This window comes from Azolla caroliniana, unplaced genomic scaffold (genome assembly GCF_043228905.1).
Source record: "Azolla caroliniana isolate FFs.n. ecotype wild unplaced genomic scaffold, voAzoCaro1.0.p SCAF_4, whole genome shotgun sequence".
Lineage (NCBI taxonomy): Eukaryota > Viridiplantae > Streptophyta > Polypodiopsida > Salviniales > Salviniaceae > Azolla > Azolla caroliniana.
Window position 1 is genome coordinate 18562535 of NW_028230439.1, and position 6892 is coordinate 18569426.

The following is a 6892-nucleotide window of genomic DNA, read 5'->3' on the forward strand; positions in this document are numbered from 1 at the left end:
ACAAGTAGAAAGAAAGATTAGAATTAATCCCAAGATTGGGATTACAAAAAGTTTGCTAATGGAGATGGCTAGAGTAATAGATTAGAGGAAATTAAGATATGAATTCTATAGAAAATTAGGGTTTTTGGTTTTGGTAAGAGATTATGGTTATATGAGTATTATGGCTTCCGTAGGGAAATTTAGAGTTATGAGTAAGATATGGCTTCCGTAAGGAAATTAGGGTTTACATAAGAGATATGGCTTCAATAAGAAAATTAGGGTTTACTTGAGAGATATGGCTTCCATAAGAAAATTAGGGTTTACTTGAGAGATATGGCTTCGATAAGATAGGGGAGCCCCGAAGGAAAAGAAAAACAATATAATATATGGAGAGCATGAGTGTAGGAAAAAATGGAATTTTATATGGAGTTCTCCCTTGATCATTTGCATGTCCACTTTTTGTTGCATGGCCTCTACTTTTAGTTGCTTAGCTTTTTCTTTTAGTTGCATCTATTTTTAGTGGCATGGCTTTTTCGTTTAGTTGCATGTGACCGTCCACATGACCTTTATTTTTTGCATTCACTCCAACTTTAGTTGCTTGCGTCCACATGGCCTTTACTTTAGTTCTCTTCACTTTACTTTAGTTTGTTGCATGATCCAATCTTCCGTTCGTCCACGTCCAACCTCGTCCGATAGCCGATTCCGCCCGATCACCGAATCCCTCGCCGGCCGGTTCCATTTTGCTTGCTAGCCAGTTCCGGTTCCGATTTTGCTTACCGGCTGGTTTCTGGTTTGCATACCGGTTCTGGTTCCGGTTTTGCTTACCAGCCAGTTTCCGATTTGCATACCAGCCAGTTTCCGGATTTGTTTACCAGACCGGTTTCCAGATTTGTTTACCGGCCGATTTCCGGTTTTAGGGAATTTGGTCACCATCATCCATCAAGACAAAGTGGCCAAAGTGCTCTTAGCACAAATGAAAAATGAGGGAGCTCCAAGTGCTTATATAGCCAGGGCCTTAACTTTCCTATCTATGTGGGATAGTTCTAATTTCCCTATCTTCTCAAACTTTATTTTCACATAACTTGATATGTATTTCTCCATTATAGTAAAATACGTTTTGAAGCTCTTGAGTATATCCATCTTTCTATAGTAAGCTACTAATCTAATCTATAATAATTATTTCATTATTTTTTTACATAGTGTGTGAAGATACACACGACATTCGCCCCCACCAAACCTGCACATCCACTGGTATGTGCAAATTTTGGTGAGGCTCCACTTTTGTTTACTATACTTTTTCATCGATGCTTAAGACTAAATCGTCAAAAGCTTTGAATCCAATTTCTATTCTATCTCTTCTCTTGAAGATCTTGATTCTTTTACCGGCAATTGGCAAGGCAAGTGGTGTACTATCCAGTTCTACTAAATGATATGTTGCATTATCTTCCACTTTCTTCACTACATATGGCCCAAACCATCGTTGTGAGAATTTTCGAGCTGTACTATGTTGGTTATCTAGGCTACTGTCATAGACTAGCATCCAATCTCCTTCAACGATTTTCCTCGGCCGAAGTCGATGTCGTTTATCGAAGTCTTTCTTGTTCTTTAGCCTTGCATTCTTTAGCCACGATTTAGCCACCTCTATATCTTCCAAATTCCTCTTTAATTGTCGAATGCTCAATGCTAGAAGATCTTCTCTACTTATCTCATCTTGCCATGGCAATGCAAACCATGAAATAATACTTTGTTCTATAGGCATTATTGGCTTTTGTCCGAATATGAGCTCTGCCGGCATGTATCCCGTCACCGTGCTATGAGTAGTCTTGTCAGCCCATAGTGCAAATGGCAATAGACGCGGCCATTCTCCTATTTTCCCATGGAAAGCTTTCACTAGAGCCTTCACAATCGGTCCATGTCCACATTCCACCTTCCCATTTGCTTCCGGATTATACGCCATGGTAAGACATAATTTGATTCCCATCCTCAAGAAGAATTCTCTAGCTTCATTGGCGTCCAACTCGCCTCTATCAGCCACTATCTTGCCGACGCATCCATATCTGCAAATAACATCTTCAAGAAGGAATCGGCATACCGATGATGTCTCCTTAGTTCTTAATGCTCACCCTTCAACTTGATTGGTAAGATCCTCTCTCGTGAGCACAAGATACTTCATCTGCCATCGCCCCATTGGCATCATCACGATGTCCACCATCCACTTGTAATGCATAGCCAACGGGTAAGTCGGATGAAGTCCATCTCGATGGCGAATATTCGAAAACATATGACATTCCTTACATGTTTCCACATAAGCTGCTACATCTTTGTAGATGCCCGGCCACCAATATTTCTCCTTAAGCTTCACAAACGTAGCCCATTTTCCTCGATGGCCTACAAAAACACTATCATGAAATTCGGACATTAGTTTTTGTTGGTCTTCTTGCTTGCAGACAACTCTCATCGGAGTCCCATTCTTCTTTTTTGCATGCCTCCAAAGAGCTCCATCCTTAAGGAAATACTTGTATGCCTTCTTCCGAATTCGATGGAAATCTTCCGTCGACCATGATTCATCTTTTTGGAGAGAACTCAAGTATTTCCCGATCTCCACGAATTCGCCTTCGTAGTCCTCTTCTATGAAAGTAGTCAACACCCAAGCGTAGGAACTTGCAAAGAAATCCAAGACAACATCATCTTCATTAGAATGTCGATCTTCTTCTCCGTCGTATCTCGTTCGTGATAGCATGTCTGCAACGACATTACGCTTCCCAGCTACATGACAGATCTCCGGGTTGAGTGATTTGATATATGCAATCCAACGCAACATGGCAGTATCTGGTGTATTACAACCAGATATCATACCCAAATTTGGTAGGCAATCTGTCTCAATTATGACTTCTACTCCAATAAGGTAATCACGATCAGATTTGATTGCCGAGACGATTCCCCTGTTGTATGCGAGGAAGGTCATCAATGCGGAAGATCGAGAAGCATTCGATCCCTGTTTCTTCCCTGTGTATGATGGAATGTAGGTCGTTGCACAGAGAGAGAGAGAGAGACACACACACACAAAAAAGGACTCTTTTATTTCACAAAACAACAATACAACAGCCAACCTTACAAAAGGGTTACAAGGTCACTATATATAGTGACTGACTTAGGGCAACTACCCTTTATGCTAATTACATAAATGGCCAAAACGGGATAGTATGAATACGTCCATTATACACATGTATTCGACACTCCCCCGTAATGGGCGTATACATGGGTTATCTAAGATTACAGGTATAGACTCAGGTTCTCGGACATATCAGCTTTGTTCGAGTCGGCAGGGTCCGAAAGCAGAAGACCGAACTGGTCGGGTCGGAACAGTTGAAGCCGATCATTAAGGAACTGATGTCGGTTGTCGGGAACCATCCTGCTCTGTGTCCGGCTCTAACCGGACTGGTTTGTCGTTACGCCCATCTGATGCCGAAGAGACCGAAAACGGTCTGCCGAAAGACACCGAATGCTGTGCAGGCGGTGATGACGGCCGAACCTCGCTCTGATACCAGATGTTGTATGCGAGGAAGGTCATCAATGCGGAAGATCGAGAAGCATTCGATCCCTGTTTCTTCCCTGTGTATGATGGAATGTAGGTCGTTGCACAGAGAGAGAGAGAGACACAAAAAAGGACTCTTTTATTTCACAAAACAACAATACAACAGCCAACCTTACAAAAGGGTTACAAGGTCACTATATATAGTGACTGACTTAGGGCAACTACCCTTTATGCTAATTACATAAATGGCCAAAACGGGATAGTGTGAATACGTCCATTATACACATGTATTCGACATCCCCAAGCTCCCTCTTCACTTGGGCATACCTTCTTTGCCTGTGACTTAACACTTTCGCGCCAAACAGAATTGCATATCGGTTGCAATCTTCATCTTCTTGGTTGATAACCCATCCAATTCCGATTGGACTAGTATCCACAGTCACGAAAATCGGCTTGCCGTATGAATAGTCCGCTTTCCGTAATGCAGGTGCCTCCATCAATAATTTCTTCAGCCTTCGGATGGCGATTGTATGCTCGCGCGCCCATTCAAACATCCGCTTCTTCTTTAGTAGACCATATAATGGCTCAACAATGTGGGCGTAGTGTGGAATCCAAATATGATAAAACGCGCATGCTCCAAGGAACCTTCGAACCTCCGTTTGGGTTACACATTCTTCTTTCATGTCTTGGATTGCATTCACCTTGGGTGGCGAAGGCTTCCGACCGTATGCTCCACACAAGTGACCTACCACTAGGATCTATGGTTGCCTGAATGTAGATTTTTCTCCCGAAAATGTCAAATTCGCATCTTCGAGCCTTTGGAGAACCTTCTCGCAATCTTTCATATGATCCACGACGAACTTTCTACATCCATCCTTATCTTTAGATTCATCCTTCTCTTCATTTGAACATCCTTTTATCGGAATATCATCTAAGAATGGCATCATGATATCCGGGATGCAATCCTTCAAGACCTTGTTCATGGCATTCACCATATGAGCCACCGAGTTCGTTGCGCCTTGAGGTAAGGTACACATCCGCACCAACCTGATTGGAGTTCTCATGGTTGTAATGTCACGACTATCGATCGCCAACTGGAATTGATCGTAGCCAGAGTAGAGATCGCTGATTGAGTAGATGGACCGGCCCGCAAACACCTCAGCAAATTCATCCACACTCGGACCAATTCCAGCATTCCGAATTGTCACCTCGTTGATGGGTTGAAGATCTTGAATGAATCGCAATGATCCATTCTTCTTTGGCACTATGAACCACCTATTAGAATAAGGAGCGTTCGACGGTTCTAGAATTCCCATCCTCACCTTCTCCTTTAAGAGCTCGATCAGCTTCGGTAGGTGTGCTCTCTGAACCGGTATTGGTTTCAAATTCCAAGGCACATGCGGCACCGTGAAGATCACCATCGATTCTACCGTCCTTGGATTAGCACAGCCGATTTCTTGTGGGAAAAACACGAAAGCCTTCCCATGTCTTTCAAGTATTCCACGAAACATCTGCTCCTCTTCAGGGAGGAGGAAATCCTCCCTTCCAACTCGTAGCTTTCCCTTCGTCTCTTCAGTGAAGACGTGACCAATTGTATTTGGGTTCCTTAAGCTTGGATCTTTTGCAACTTCCTTCATCTTTTGCCAGCTATCTTCCGGTAGCGGAACTGCAACTTGCTTGATCTTCCTATCCACGGTTTTATATTTTGTGTTGACTTCGGCTTCCTCTATCAAGATGCCTCGATGATATTCATCGATGATAGTATACATGTTGACGAAGTTAACCGAAATCAAATGTTGATGGTGAGGATAGCTCAAGTCCACGACTTCCTCGATTTCGCCGATGGTGTCGTTAAATGAGGCTTCCTCGAGAATATATGACACGAATTCTTCTTCTTCGATTATGCTTTCTTCTTTCAGCACCTCCTCGAAGTCTTGTATCTGACACTTTTCCTTCTTGTTGAGTAGTCTTAGTTTGCATGCGCCGCTAGGTGTGACGCATGTTGCTTCTCCTTGCAATCCACACACTCTGCTTCCTTGTGGGGACTTATGATTGCTCGGACTATTTGTGCCCCATGCTTCAATAGTCCGCTTTAAAAATCCGAGGATTTGCCTCCAAGGCTATCTCGGTTCCTTTCATGATTAGCTCGCACCGTCAGGAATTGAACAGATCTTTTACTATCAAGATTCTTGACGCGCGCGAAGGCTGCTCCATTATCGAACACCTTGGTCTCCATCCGGGACGATGTTATATATGGTTGTCCTAGGATGATGGGATGTGAAGCCGAGTCTTGCACGAAGAAGGGTTAATCAATCTCCACATCCCCGATCGTGACTTTAACGTTGGGGCAAGCTCCGTACAAGTCGTCCGTAGCCTTCGTCGCCGCTCGAATCTTCCATCCGTGGTTTGTATTAATCGTCCATCTTCCTTTCTTGTAGAACTCGGTCCACATGAGGTTGATCTCTGAGCCATGGTCAATCAAAGCGACCACGGTCTCTTTCTTCTCCCCAATCTTCACCGGCGTCTCCGTTGTCGCTCTTGCCCAATGAGGCCGCGAGTGATGGCTATCCGCCACCACTTCTTCTTCTTCCTCCTCTTCTGATATTGCCATGGTTATGGCACTTGTTTTCACCTCCTCTTCATCAGATTGTTGCCGCTTCCTTTTATTAAGGTCCACGATAGTATCATGGAACTCCTTCTTCACGATCCCAAGTAGCTCTCTCAAGGTAAGGTCGACATGACTATCTAAAACCTTCTCCTCAAGGACCTTCCGCAAGCTAGTTGTTTGTTCTATGTCCGATCTTAGCTTGTAAGTCGGTGCCGCTCGTTCTTTTCCTTTCTTCGTTGATTCTTCGACTTCCATCTGAGCAGGTTGGCTCGATCCACAGGGCTTCATGTTTGTTTCACTAATCTCTTTTCTTGGGATAGGTTGGGGTGGCCCTTCTTTCCCTCCATTCCTCGTGTTAGGACGCTATGATGTGCCATCTTCTTCACCGGTTCTTTTCCTCTTCTCTTCGACAAGGGCTTCATAGGTGTCACACACAACCTCCGCAAAGCTTGTGTTTTCGTCGAGTGGATCTGACCATCCGGTAGCTCGTCGCACGTTTCGGTCAGCAAGTTTTAGATCCTCTGAATTGATTTTGCCTTTTTCTTCGCACTCGAACACCATTGGCCAAAACCCAGCTCCTGGCTTGATCATTCTAAGATTCTCTTTTCCAACTCGTATCCCAGCCGAAGCGGCATAGTGCATAGCCTCCACATACCTTGCATCCTCTTCTTCTACAATCTTTTTCCGCCCACCTCTTCCGAAGTTCACTCGTAGTGGCTTCCGGGTCTCGCTCGAGTGAATCATGTTGCCATCCAAATATACGACATTCT